This window comes from Protopterus annectens, chromosome 4.part0, assembly GCF_019279795.1.
Source record: "Protopterus annectens isolate FY-2018-M chromosome 4.part0, PAN1.0, whole genome shotgun sequence".
NCBI classification, from domain to species: domain Eukaryota; kingdom Metazoa; phylum Chordata; order Ceratodontiformes; family Protopteridae; genus Protopterus; species Protopterus annectens.
The window spans coordinates 1,828,292,104-1,828,308,254 of record NC_056733.1 but is presented as its reverse complement, the minus strand read 5'-3'; positions in this window follow the sequence as shown (position 1 = coordinate 1,828,308,254).

Here is a 16,151-nt window from a genome sequence, read left to right as displayed (position 1 = left end):
GTAAATGCCCTTGGGCAGATAGCCTAGTATGAACCTATGAACATGTGTGTACTGCTATAGTACATCTGCCATATGTTGCATGTGTGTGTGTTGTGGGGGATGCACAGGTAATGGCCAGATACGTCTGCACAGGTGACACGCCTGACACATTCTGGGTGTTCATCCATACATACTGGATGTGTGCTGCCATCCAACCCTGTGATGTGGACACACATTACTCAGCCTGGATATACATATCTGAACAACACCACAAGCACAGTACACTACCTTGCTATGTATGCATGTTATTACACAGTTATTCAGTAGTTATGACAGTGATGCTATCCATGCAGCCCACTGGGCCAGTGGAAGCCACAACACACACCGCCAGCACCTTTGCATATGCTTACCACAGACATCCCACATACTGCATGTACTGTGCACACAGTTATCTAACCCAGAACAACTGCACACCACTTATTAATCCTGTCCAGTGGACTACAGATACAGGCATATTGTATAACAATAGTAGGAGGCTACTGCAGCACAGGGCAGATTCACATGACGGGAAGGCATCTGTTGTCTGCAGTGTTAAGATGCTTCACATTCATCAAATGCACAGATATTGCCAACATTGTTGCAGACAGTTTAGGTGCAGGTACCCCCATTGTCCTACACACGTGTTATTAGTTATCCCAGATGACTGTAACCTCCCTATCCTCTCACATGTCCAGGTGAGAGCCACCCTCATCATTGCAGAACACATATCATCACTGTTACGAAATGGTATCCCTGGATGTGTGCTACATTCACCCCTGGAGGACATAGCACCACATGACAGATTGATATTAATCCCTGGCCATACTACAGGATATGTACCTGAACAGTGCCATACATACACAGTGGTCCCACACCAATGAGGAGGAACCTCTACTGACCCTGGGAACTACTGCATCATATGCACAACTGGCCTTGTGTTCTAAGCTATGGAAGTGTTAGTTATGGCCCACATGTACAACAATATTACATATGTTTATATTTCATGACTATCTACACACAACCTGTCTCATGGACATACCTATAGATAGTGAACTATGATACATTTGGAGGTGTCACAGTATACACAGGATTAACCTGCTACTTTGCATTACCTGTGTTTGTGGCAGCTGTTGGTGTGTCACTGGTGCTGCTTGAAGTTTGCTGCTGCTGCTGGTTTTGCTGCTGGCTGTCTTTATTTCTGTTTTGTTCTCTCTCTGTCTCTCTCTCTCTTTCTCTGTCGGTTTTGTGCAATGAATGTATTGCATGAGTGTAGTGTGGGTACTCATTGCTTTTGTAGGTATCTGCATAGGTCCATGTGATGGCCTCTGCACCAATTGTAAGGCAGCATTTGCTAATTGCATGCAGCTGGGTGTGTACTGATTGCATGTCTCACTGTGATTTCAGGACACTGCTATAAAAGGGTATGTGAGATAGGCGTTGCCCTTTCAGATTGTAGGGCGTGGACCACGCTGGTATGCTGTTGACAGTGTTTTGTGAGTGTGAAGGTTAGTACATCTACCATGCTTCATGCTGTGTTGTAGATTCAGGTTGCTGCATTTATCTTGCCTGTTCCCTATAGTGAGTGTGTATGCATACTGACACCTACAACTATATGTCATATGTATTGTTATATAAATATATATATATATCTGTGTACATATACATACTTTCATATATGTACATTAGTTGACATTATTGGGTACAAGCTAACAATTAGCAGGGCTGTTTCTGTTAACACTACACTAGTATGGGAACCCAGTAATTGGGACTATAAAAGTCTGCATGACATGCTTTGGGTAGTAGACAAACTATATTGCCTTTATCTTCATTCCTACTATTACATGTTCCACTTATTTAGCACTATATTCCTGTATGAGAGTCATGGCTTAGTGGTAGGTCATACAGACTAGTGTTACAATGGTCTTGTGGTAGGGCCTACTAGTATGCTCATATTCTGCTTTTGAGTTGAGTATAGGGCCTATCAATCAAAGTGCTGGAGGCACCTTTAAGCAGTTAAAGGGCTTAGTTTGTCTCACAGGAGCCAGGCTGTGTTGCAGATTCTGGTTGCTGCATATATCTTCACTGTTTCCTGTAGTGAGTGTGTATGGCTACTGAGACCTACAACTATATTTCATATGTATTAATATATATTTATATATATGTATGTGTAGATAAACATACCTTCACATATGTACATTACCTTACGTTACTATGTACAAGCTAACAGGTAGCAGGGCTGTTTCTGTTCACACTGAACTAGTATGGGAATCCAGTAATTTGGCCATTAAAACTCTACCTGACATGCTTTGGATAGTACATCTCCTATATTGCCTTTATACTGATTCCTACTATTACATGTTATATTTATTTTAGCACTGTGTTCTTGTGAAGCAGGCATGGCTTAGTGGTAGGTCATACAGACTAATGTTACCAAGGTCCTGGGTTCGAGACTAACAGTGGGAATTTTTTTTACTTTGCAAACTTTCAAACTGAGTACAGGACTTGTCAATCAAAGTGCTGAGGCCACCTTTAAGCAGTTAGAAGGGTAAGTAGGTCACACAGGGGTCAGGCTGTGTTGCAGATTCAGGTTGGTGCAATTATGTTCACTGTTTCCTGTAGTGAGTGTGTATGGCTACTGAGACCTACGACTATATTTCATATGTATTAATATATATTTATATATATGTATGTGTAGATATACATACCTCCCTACGTAAAAATCACTATCTTTCCCTGCTATTTCAAATGACTAAATTACTGTAATGTTCTAAAAAAAAAAAAAAAAAATATGAATATATAGCTTAGGCTATTTGTTTTTTACCTGTTTTTTTTTCGCTGTATTTTCTACTACACTAAAATGTATGCATTGTTGCGTAAATGTTTAACCTTGTTTTAATTGTGGAGCTTTTCTCCCCGGGCCTCCACTGAAAATGGAAATTATCCAGCTGGACTAGCCCGGTCAACAAATGTAAAATAAATAAATAAATAAATAAAATAATGTACATTACCTTACATTATTATGTACAAGCTAACAGGTAGCAGGGCTGTTTCTGTTCACACTGAACTAGTATGGGAATCCAGTAATTTGGCCATTAAAACTCTACCTGACATGCTTTAGATAGTACATCTCCTATATTGCCTTTATACTGATTCCTACTATTACATGTTATATTTATTTTAGCACTGTGTTCTTGTAAAGCAGGCATGGCTTAGTGGTAGGTCATACAGACTAATGTTACCAAGGTCCTGGGTTCGAGACTGACAGTGGGAATTTATTTTTCTTAGCAAACTTTCAAACTGAGTACAGGACCTGTCAATCAAAGTGCCATAAAGGCACTTTTAAGCACTTTAAACCAGGTCTGCGCTCGTTTGCTGAGCTCACGCGCAAGACTGGCGGTGAGCTCCGCTAACACAAGCGCTTACCCGCTAATTTCTTTGAAAGAAAAGAAAAAGGGTGACAGGAAAGTGGTGAAAAGGGGTCACAAAGAGGGTAAGACAGTAGGGAAACAAGTGTGGGATTTGCACGAGGGATGTAGGTAAGGCCCATAGATGCCCATGTCTTTGGCAGCAACAGCTGTGCATTTCCATGTATTTTGGTGAGACATTGGAAACCTTTCACCCCTGAGAGAGGTGTCAGGACAACATTAATAGTTGTTGTAGAGCCAATTGTAATTAACTGTTTCAATGTCAAGCAGACATGTGTGCGACATGGACAGCTATGTATGGGGCGTAATTTTTTGTGGGTACAGAGTGCCCTTTTTTTTCAGGTGAGAGTGGTATGTCAGGTGAAGGAAGTCGGTATAGCTGGGGAGGTAGGTTGGGTAGGTTAACAGACAAGACAGACAAGACGATACAGGGCGGTGTATGACACACGTGGGGGTTACACAATTGACGGGACGGAGGTTGGGATTTCCAAGATGCATGAGCCCACAGATGGCAACAGTGGAAGTGATATCCCCACCCATAGGCAGTTGGCACTGTTCCTTCACAGCCCAGGACGGGCTGTGCTGGGGCTGTGTAGGCGGGCAATGGCCGGGGCCATTAGCTGTGCCACACGAGCCTCGAGCTGGCGTGGGGCCCAAGAACAGTGTCTTGGATCTCCCTTCGCACCACAGACCGCACACCGCGGAGGGTGAGTGGACGAACCCTCCGGCCACACTTGCAGAGGGGACGGGCCCCATCCCCTGCAGCGCTTCCACCCGAAGGTGGCACAGGGCCACCGGAGGGGGGTCCAGCCTGGGCACTAGTGCCAGGTGCAGTCACCAGCTGAGGTGGGAGAGGTGGGTCCGCTGGGACCTGCCTTCCCAAGCGTTCTAGGTTTGTGAGTAGTTATGTTAGTTTGGGTTAGTGGCATTGTATTCCATTCAGATTAGTTGTAACAGCATGCATTGGTATTCCCATCAAACAAACACCCAGATATTAACACCATTGAACAAGGGCATATCAATATCACATGCATTATTTGAACAGAAATACACAGTCAAACAACATGCAGGGTTGATTAATGGCAACAGGCCATCAGATTTGCAGGTATGAACAGGGCACATGCACAAACAGACATGCATATATTTTTGAAACGGACAAATGTCCATGATTAATGAAATGTTCACATACCATTATTTAGTGGGTGTTGTTATATGGAATTATAGGGTTGGGCGGAGATAGAAAGTGATGACACATTCATATGTTACACATTGATTTACATTTATAATAGGTACACAATTAAGTTGAGGCTGATGTTTCAAAATAAATTTTATTTGACTGTCAAGCTACACCTGTTACAAATACATCACTATCCTACTTATTTTGAATTTGATCAGATACATCATCCTGCTACACTTTGATGACAGGACAGGGGACAACTATGGCTGTTTAGTCTGTCAGATAATCATTCATTCTATCTGCAAATTGTTTACTGTGATCACCATATACAGCATTTGGCTAGACATTCCAGATTCTGACACACTGAAATCAGTTTGGTATATTAAGTTGTACTTCCCACATGCATTTAGTTCTGTAGAAACACACTGGGGCTAATATATTCGGGTTATTACTACTTTATTTATTCATACATGACCCTTTCTGTCAGTCTCACACATCCTGCAAATTCACAGTTCAGGTTGCTACTTCTAGGCTTTGTTCACATGTTAGACTAGTGGTGATTCAAACACTTTCCAACAGCCTCACTTCTGTCATGATTCAGCATTTCAACAGGGATATATCTCACATGTGACTACCTCAGATTCTGAAGCTGTACTCTTGAGACTACTGCAGGTTACACTATATTTAATTAATGGTGGGACATCTGTATTACAGCACTGTTTAATTCTATCAATTATATTTCCAGTTACACTTGCATACTGATGAACTTGTTGCAGCCATACCTGCAGACTTTCAAATCTTGCTTGCACATTATATTACTTTTAATCAATACACTGCAGTGTTCTGATACATGCTACAGTATAATATTTATTTACAAGTACTGGGTGGGGTTACTAACCTGCACGGTGGCGCATCCGCACCAGCCTACGGGCATGCATCTCGCGATTCATAGAGCGGACACCTGCAGCTGTAATACAAAGAAGTAATATTGGACTACACATCTCCATGGTATCAGCTAGTTGAAATCCTTACATACATAAGTAAAATGTAACTTACTCAGTAGTGGGGCGTTGGGCATATCCCGGGCCTCCTGGATCCATTCGGACAACTGGTCTTGCTTCGTCACTTCAAGTCCGCATGGTGGTGACGGACCTGCTCACCAGTGCGTGGAATGCCAGTAGCACTGGTCAGATCACGAGCCAACTGGTCCCATGCCTCTGCCCTATATGCTCCCCATGAGACCTGGCCCTGCATGAGTTGGGCCTCGTGATGATTGACAAGGAGCCAGACCATGTATCTGGACTCCTCAACGCTCCAACGCTGTGCTCGAAAGCAATGTCCCTCACCTACTCCACTCATTCTGACTGCAGCTCTGATCTACAATCATTTCTGCTGTGTATTCCCGCCTATGGGGCTTATATATGCCGATTTTCCCGCACATTTCTCTGATTGGCCGTTTTGGAATTGTATCTACTTCACTGAAAATGCTTTATCATGCTCCATTCTGGATTTTATCCCATATATATGCTATTTCTGCATTTCTAGGTGTTGCTGTCATGGCTTAGTGGTTTAGTACCTTGACTCTAGTGCATGGTATCCTGGGTTCGAATCTGGCAACTGATTTTTGATTTTCCTGACAGAAATGAGTTGAGACCTGTCAATCAAACATGCCAAAAGCACTTTTAAGCATTTAAAACCAGGTCTGCGCTTGCGGAGCTAATGCATGCGCACTGGCAGTTAGCTTGTGGGAGCGCCGCGCAAACGGTGTGCGCTGGGATAAACCGTAATTGGCTAGTGACACACATGTTCAGCTAAGCACAGCTAGTTGCAAACAGTTTCAGTCTGTTAAACCGATGCCTAGCAACAGGCATGCAGTTTGCAGCTTTTTAAACAATACTCAGCTACGGGCACTCCGTCTCACAGCAGCTTAGCTATCAGTACATTTCTGACTATTTTTGTTATTGTGTTACTTCAGAATATATGCTCCGTTTCATTCCATTTTACAAAAGGGAATACATTTACATTTGTACAATACTGTCAGGGGGATTTTTAGTGCTTATTTACAAAAAAAAAGGTTGGTGTGGGGGCTCGAACCCTGCCTGCCTACTCTTAGGCCGGCAACTCTACCGCTAAGCTATTATTTCTTGACTTACTTTGCATATTTAGTTCTTATATCCTTTTCCACTGATTGCTAACTGTGATTGCGCTTAGTAGCACACCTGCACACGGGCACACAGTAGCAAACATTTACGGGGTTTAAAAAAGGGTTTTAATTTAATTTTATTACATCTCTTCACTTTATACAGTGATGGTCTATCGGGGCATGTGTTGTGTAGTGTGTTTATGCACATTTCCATGGCCTCTCGTGGCTGTTTACTTTCAGCCATTCTAGTCTTCGGGCGTGTCCGCTTGCAGGGCTTAGCCTACTGACACGCTTCTACTCTTACACGGACTGTGTAAGAGTTACTAGTGTGATTCAGCATGCCTCATGCACCTCATGCATATGCATGACATGCTGACATCACACAGTTTCACTGCAGCCTCCGTGTAAGAGTTATAACTCTTACACAGAGGCTTCCTGAATCTGGCCCATAATGTATATAAATAAAAAATGTTAACATGGTTTGCTTTCTTTTGTGTTAATGTATGCTTGTCTATACCTTAAATGATAATTTAGCAATGGTGTTAAAAAAGGAAAAAAAGTACTTTATACTTCAAGAGTATAAAGTCTGACGTGATATGGAAGATAAACTGAAAAATTTACAAATCAAAAAAGGCACACATAAAATTTCTGTCAAATTAATCCAAGCACCAAACATCATGGAAGAGGTGGTAAATGCAACTGCATTAATGCACAGCAAAACAGATTTGGAGAGGGATCTTTTCCACATAAGCTTGTGGATAAAAGGAAGGAGTTTGATGGTTTGGGAAAATTTTGGTGCCAATCTGCCTGAATCTAGTCAGCCTCCAACTCTAGAGACAGAGGAAGGTGGACCACTCTTTTATCACATCTTGTGGTTATTGTGTCTGTAGGTGTAATCCTACCAACCCTGAGAGCACCCCGGCACTATCAGGTTTTACCTCATATCATGCCGGCCCCAAAACCCGGACCGTACCACAAAAGGAGGGGGTGTATCCATAGTCATCAAGGATACCCATACCTCCAGGCTGGTGGCAACTCACGAAGCATCAGAGACCATTCAGGTGCAATTAACCATAGGCAAAACTGCTTTACAGTTTGTAGCATGTTACAGGCCACCCTCAAACTCAGGAACCCCACACAGCCTTCCTGAAGACACTGGAGAGTATAAATGTCTCTCCAAACACCATCATATTGGGTGACTTCAACTACCCAAACATAGACTGGGAACATTACTCAAGCCCCAATACCCTAGCCCAAAGGTTCCTGGAGTTCATAAACTCAAATGCTATGGAACAACTTGTCACCATTCCCACAAGAGGTGAAAATATACTAGACCTGATCATCACAAACATGGGGACAAAATGCTCCACATTGGTGAGATCAGACCATAAACTAATCTCACTGGAGATCCACATCCCGCCCCCACCCCCAACAAAAAAGACCACAGTGAAGAACTTCTCAAAAGCCAACTTCACACTTCTTAAGACTGGTGTGGTATCCTTCAAGGCCCCTGAGCCATTGGAAACCACAACCCACGCTGCTGAATCCCTTACAAATGCTTTCTGAGCACCTCCAGGATTGCATGGATCAACCAATCCCAAATAAAATCAAGACCCTTTCCACCAAAGGCAAGCGCCCGATCTGGTGGACCCCAGCCATAAACAAACTTTACAACAAGAGGAGAAAGCTACTACAAGATAGAGCAAAATCCTACTCAGTAGTGGGGCGTTGGGCATATCCCGGGCCTCCTGGATCCATTCGGACAACTGGTCTTGCTTGCGTCACTTCAAGTCCGCATGGTGGTGACGGACCTGCTCACCAGTGCGTGGAATGCCAGTAGCACTGGTCAGATCACGAGCCAACTGGTCCCATGCCTCTGCCCTATATGCTCCCCATGAGACCTGGCCCTGCATGAGTTGGGCCTCGTGATGATTGACAAGGAGCCAGACCATGTATCTGGACTCCTCAACGCTCCAACGCTGTGCTCGAAAGCAACGTCCCTCACCTACTCCACTCATTCTGACTGCAGCTCTGATCTACAATCATTTCTGCTGTGTATTCCCGCCTATGGGGCTTATATATGCCGATTTTCCGCACATTTCTCTGATTGGCCGTTTTGGAATTGTATCTACTTCACTGAAAATGCTTTATCATGCTCCATTCTGGATTTTATCCCATATATATGCTATTTCTGCATTTCTAGGTGTTGCTGTCATGGCTTAGTGGTTTAGTACCTTGACTCTAGTGCATGGTATCCTGGGTTCGAATCTGGCAACTGATTTTTGATTTTCCTGACAGAAATGAGTTGAGACCTGTCAATCAAACATGCCAAAAGCACTTTTAAGCATTTAAAACCAGGTCTGCTCGTTTGCGGAGCTAATGCATGCGCACTGGCAGTTAGCTTGTGGGGCGTGCAAACGGTGTGCGCTGGGATAAACCGTAATTGGCTAGTGACACACATGTTCAGCTAAGCACAGCTAGTTGCAAACAGTTTCAGTCTGTTAAACCGATGCCTAGCAACAGGCATGCAGTTTGCAGCTTTTTAAACAATACTCAGCTACGGGCACTCCGTCTCACAGCAGCTTAGCTATCAGTACATTTCTGACTATTTTTGTTATTGTGTTACTTCAGAATATATGCTCCGTTTCATTCCATTTTACAAAAGGGAATACATTTACATTTGTACAATACTGTCAGGGGGCTTTTTAGTGCTTATTTACAAAAAAAAAAAAAAGGTTGTTGTGGGGGCTCGAACCCTGCCTGCCTACTCTTAGGCCGGCAACTCTACCGCTAAGCTATTATTTCTTGGCTTACTTTGCATATTTAGTTCTTATATCCTTTTCCACTGATTGCTAACTGTGATTGCGCTAGTAGCACACCCGTGCACACACAGTAGCAAACATTTACGGGTTTAAAAAAAGGTTTTAATTTAATTTTATTACATCTCTTCACTTTATACAGTGATGGTCTATCGGGCATGTGTTGTGTAGTGTGTTTATGCACATTTCCATGGCCTCTCTCGTGGCTGTTTACTTTCAGCCATTCTAGTCTTCCGGGGGCGTGTCCGCTTGCAGGGCTTAGCCTACTGACACGCCCCCTACTCTCTTACACGGACTGTGTAAGAGTTACTAGTGTGATTCAGCATGCCTCATGCACCTCATGCATATGCATGACATGCTGACATCACACAGTTTCACTGCAGCCTCCGTGTAAGAGTTATAACTCTTACACAGAGGCTTCCTGAATCTGGCCCATAATGTATATAAATAAAAAATGTTAACATGGTTTGCTTTCTTTTGTGTTAATGTATGCTTGTCTATACCTTAAATGATAATTTAGCAATGGTGTTAAAAAAGGAAAAAAAGTACTTTATACTTCAAGAGTATAAAGTCTGACGTGATATGGAAGATAAACTGAAAAATTTACAAATCAAAAAAGGCACACATAAAATTTCTGTCAAATTAATCCAAGCACCAAACATCATGGAAGAGGTGGTAAATGCAACTGCATTAATGCACAGCAAAACAGATTTGGAGAGGGATCTTTTCCACATAAGCTTGTGGATAAAAGGAAGGAGTTTGATGGTTTGGGAAAATTTTGGTGCCAATCTGCCTGAATCTAGTCAGCCTCCAACTCTAGAGACAGAGGAAGGTGGACCACTCTTTTATCACATCTTGTGGTTATTGTGTCTGTAGGTGTAATCCTACCAACCCTGAGAGCACCCCGGCACTATCAGGTTTTACCTCATATCATACGTTCCGGCCCCAAAACCCGGACCGTACCACAAAAGGAGGGGGTGTATCCATAGTCATCAAGGATACCCATACCTCCAGGCTGGTGGCAACTCACGAAGCATCAGAGACCATTCAGGTGCAATTAACCATAGGCAAAACTGCTTTACAGTTTGTAGCATGTTACAGGCCACCCTCGCAAACTCAGGAACCCCACACAGCCTTCCTGAAGACACTGGAGAGTATAAATGTCTCTCCAAACACCATCATATTGGGTGACTTCAACTACCCAAACATAGACTGGGAACATTACTCAAGCCCCAATACCCTAGCCCAAAGGTTCCTGGAGTTCATAAACTCAAATGCTATGGAACAACTTGTCACCATTCCCACAAGAGGTGAAAATATACTAGACCTGATCATCACAAACATGGGGACAAAATGCTCCACACGAAGTATATCCCTCATTGGTGAGATCAGACCATAAACTAATCTCACTGGAGATCCACATCCCCCCACCCCAACAAAAAGACCACAGTGAAGAACTTCTCAAAAGCCAACTTCACACTTCTTAAGACTGGTGTGGTATCCTTCAAGGCCCCTGAGCCATTGGAAACCACAACCCACGCTGCTGAATCCCTTACAAATGCTTTCTACGAGCACCTCCAGGATTGCATGGATCAACCAATCCCAAATAAAATCAAGACCCTTTCCACCAAAGGCAAGCGCCCGATCTGGTGGACCCCAGCCATAAACAAACTTTACAACAAGAGGAGAAAGCTACTACAAGATAGAGCAAAATCCCTAAAAGGGAAGACATCTCTGATCAATACTAGTAAAAAACTACGATCACTCATAAAGTCATCCAAGGCCAACTTTTCTTTTAACACTCACATTGCCAAAGTGGTTAGGAGGACCTTCTACATTGCCCACCTGATTATGAAGGGATTCACATCCAGATCAAGGGAGGTCATTGTTCCCCTGTACTCTTCACTTATCAGACCAATGATTGAGTACAATGCCCCATTCGGAATGTATCTTACCCGACACCTGCAGCAATTGGAAAGACCCCAAAAGTTCCTCACCAAAAGGATAAAGGGGCTCAAAAATATGCCATATGCTGCCTGACTGAAGAAACTCCAGCTCTATTCAGTCGCATACCGTCTGCTCAGAGGTGACCTGTGCCTGACATACAAGGCCATGTCCAACCCGGAATTAATGGACATGCTCCACCTCAAAAAATCCAAATCCACCAGAGCCGCAAGAGCAAGAGACTTAAACCTCAACACGGATATAAATAGGACGTGCTGGAGGGACAGATTCATCACCCAGAGACTCCCTATGCTGTGGAACAGAATCCCGGTCCATGTGAGACAGAGCACCTCGCTGGCTCTGTTCAAGAGGAATCTTGACGAGTGGATGGGAGATCATAGGTTTACCTCGGGGATCATCTCTGTATCACTGCTGGACAGAGGCACGGCAAACTAATGGGTATATTATTCTTCAACCTAAGGGGTGGTGAAAGCCACACAACTCTGGCTAGGCTTATAAATGCCCTAGGGCAGATAGCCTAGTATGAACCTATGAACCTATGAACCCTAACAGAATATACTCTGTAGCCATATCTCTTGCTTTCAGATGTTAGCAAGTCCAGAGAACACAGCAGATAGCAGAGGCTGGACAACTTTAGCCTTGTAGATAATGAAGTTCTGCTGCAGGCACTCATGACCCATGACTGATTCCTGTTGGGCACAGGAGGGTGTTGACCACCCCTCATGTGGCAGACAAGGATCCATGCCATCAATGTTGTGAGGGGGCATAATCATAAGCTGCAGCAATGTCAAAGGAGTTTCATGGGCACAATATTCTATGGCAGGTCAAAAGTACATTCTATAGCAGTACAAAAAGTAGCCATCTGGGCACAACAGTGGCTACCAGCCTACTACAGCTTAAGAAGTTTTGGTGTCCCTGCATGAGGCAATGGTACTGGAATTATCCAAAGAGTAGTGGATGCTGGCACCAAGATGGCCTAACTTTCATACATCTCAAATGATGATCCACCCAGTTAATACCACAGAGAACTGATAACTTTATCACAAGGGTGCTTTTATATCACCACTGTACATGCTATTTGTCATGAAAGGGGATACTGCCAGCCCAGCTATCTAGAATTTTGTAAATAATTATGTCATTTGTGAATATCAACATGATTCATATAAGATGCTTCTGTTTTAACTGTATTAGAAGTGTATGTCATATGGATATCAAACTTGTTTGTACAGATGTGTGTTGAAAAAGGTCTTTGCAAAGTGCTTGAACTATAACCACAGCATGCCCTACTGGAAAAGAACAGAAATATACATGCACTATTGGAACTGTTTAAATGTATATATTTTGATAGTGGAAACTGGAACACAGGATGTTAACTTCAGAAAAACAGCTGAAATTAAATTACTTTATGGCAGCAAGGAGACACAATGTCTCTGCTGAGAAGTTTTCTGTATTGTCTTTAAATGTGGAGGAATGTAAATTGTTTTATGGCTTCCACCATCTGCCAAAAGTATGAGGTCTGTACTTTTACAGTTATATGCTAAATGCTACCAGCTGCCATCAAGGGTTGTTTTAGGGCCTGGGAACTAGGAGTCAGGTGACAAGCAATGGTGTCATTATACAAATTATCCCAGCAGCAATATTTGAGATATTAATCTGGGAAGTCTCTTAGTGAGAGACAGCATTCTGTATTCTGTCGTGGACCTGACAAGATCCATTCACCACATCTGCCTTGCTCTTAAGTAAGTTAACAAGGGTATATTAATTCTCTTAGATATAATCAGGACTATAGTAAAGCTTAACTTAGATGTTTTCTTTATTTATTTCAGACTGTCCTGCAATGTTGTTTTAAATATTTCCTGTGATTTTGAACTCTGATGTCACTGTAAATATATACTGAGTATTTTATTATTGTATTAATTTTTATTATTAAATATATTTAAACCTTTCATTGTGGCTGATATGTCTAGAGATAATTAAGTTCTGAGAGTACTTGCATATTTACTTGGTGACAGTGTTGGCCACTCCTAATAGCCTTGCTCTTGGTCAAACTACCTTTTGTATTAATAGTAACATTACACAGTAAGATTGGACCCCCTAGGTTGAGAGCCCTAAAGTAGCTGACAAGAGGATCTGGTGGCAGTGATAACTACCTTATAGTCTGGGGAGAAGGGGCCATAGCCAGTAAACCTGTGTCAGACTTTCCCAGGTGTGTGTGTGTGTGTGTGTGTGTGTGTGTGTGTGTGTGTGTGTGTGTGTGTGTGTGTGTGTGTGTGTGTGTGTGTGTGTGTGTGTTTGTGTGTGTAAAACAAATCTCAAAGAGTGTGTGTGGCAGGGACATGAAGCACTGGTCAAACAGAGAGAGGGTTGGGGAATTGGCTTGGAACTCTGGCTAAGGACTCAACTCTATAGCTGTGTCAGTGGGGAGTCTTACTCGGGGTCTGGAGAAAGAGGAAGAAACCAGCCCCGGACTGACTGTCTCTGTGGTCTCTGTGTGCTCTTAAGGGAAATTGCACTTGATGCAGAGAGCTGCATCTGGAAATACTGTGTTTGTACTTGTCATCCTCTCAAAGTACATCCCCACTGGTGCTAGAGGTGAGGACTGAGCCTCCTTGATTGCTGGTCTAGTGATGGGGCTTCACATTATTTATAACTTAACAACTGATACAGCACAGTTTTAGCCTGTGTATGGTCAGTCAGAGAAATAGTGGTGACTATTCAGTGAGAAATGATAAGCAGCTGCTCTTTCATTATTGGCTGGAACTGAAAGCTGAACAAAAGCTGTTTGCTTCACTGATTTGTTTAAATTCTTAGCTCAGTTGTGCACTGCAGCACTGTGCAAACCTCTGCTCGATACTTCAAGTGGAGTTTTACTCCTAGCAATCCTGACCAGAGACATACCCATTAGCAGGCTTTACATCTTTATTTAGGACAAAGTCAAGTTACTGTAAGCTGCTTCTACTAAAGTAGATCACCTCCACTAGTGTACTATTATACTGCAAATGTACAGATAAATCTTATAATACCATTAAGATAATTCTCATTTCCCCAAATGTATATGCTCTAATGCTGTTCAGATAAATCTTATTTCCCCAAAAATCTATACCATTGGACGAAATGGAATGTCAGTCAGATTGCCTTCCCTCGGTTATCAGTCTCATAATAACATTTGATATACTTAGGCACTGTGGCAACTGTCTGATGCTCACAAACTGCATGAGGGAGATGCAAATATTTAGCTAAGATGGAAGTAACACTCACACTAAAAAAACACAGTCAATGGGCACCACACATTCCACAGCATGCCACAAAATACATGGAAAATTGTCATATGCTGAGACTGTATAAAAGTAATTGCCTAAGCCTCTAAAGTCAAATACAACCAGGCCCCAATGGAACTTAAGTTCCACAACACAAAGTACTGCATCTGCAACTAAAAGTCACCAGGAAAAAAAATGTCTCAAGCCAAGTACGCTTAAACCCTTCACTAAGAACATTCTACTGGTGATTTACAACTCTACAGTAACATACAAAGACTCTACCCTCACATGTCTGGACCAGAAAAGGGTGATGATGACTTGTCTTTCTGGTGCCAAGATCTCTGATGTCTCAAGAGCACATTAGACACTTAAGCTGAACAAATTTGAATAAAAATGTGGGTATAAATGACCTGGCATGCAAAACCCTAAGTGAAATGCAGAGAGACATTTTTGAGTTCTCCACGCATATCACAAATGCAGGAAAGACTCTGGTATTGAGCAGACTCTTACTTTCACCAAGAATGATGCTGAGGCACAAGGAAATGATGACTGATTTCAACAATTGTCAGAGTAATGGTTGTCATCACAGGAGGGTCCAGTACGTATCAGCATGTGATGAAGTGTTGCAAAGCCCCACTTGCTTTGCCAAGGATGACTTGAGCCTCTCATTTGAAGGCTTCCACATGCTGGTTAAAGCTTTTGATGCCCCCAAAATTCCTTTTTTAGGCAGAGTCGAGATAATGGATTTTCCAACCTAAAAAGCAAAACAAACAAATCACCAAAGAATATCAGTGTTGCTCTGCTTAGTGCCAGAGGTCTAAATAACAAACTGCCTGAAGTTGAAGCCCTCCTACATTTGGAGCACATTTGTGTGTTTATTATTATTAAAACCTAGTTTAAGAGTGCAGAAAGCATCCCCTCTATACCAGGGTTTTGTGCCTACCTTATCTTTAGACTATAGTGCAGTATCCATATTTGTTAAGGACCACATTAACCCAAAACAGATTACTAGACACCCAGAAAATGAACTTACTGAGGTTCAACTTAGCCTAAAATAAAACCATTATATCACAGAATATTACAGGAACCCTTTGATGCCCTCTCCCCACCCCCAAAAAATACATCATGCTCAGTTCTTAAATACATTCAATAAACTTCATATACCTTAATGGTCTGGACAAAAAATAAAGCAGCTACTTTCTTTGCTAGCATATAGACAACTAAGAAACCTATTTATTTATTTATTTATTTTACATTTGTTTACCGGCTGGTCTGACTGGATATATTTCCATTTTCAGCAGAGGCCCGGGGAGAAAAGCTCCACATAGAGACAAAACACAGTTACAT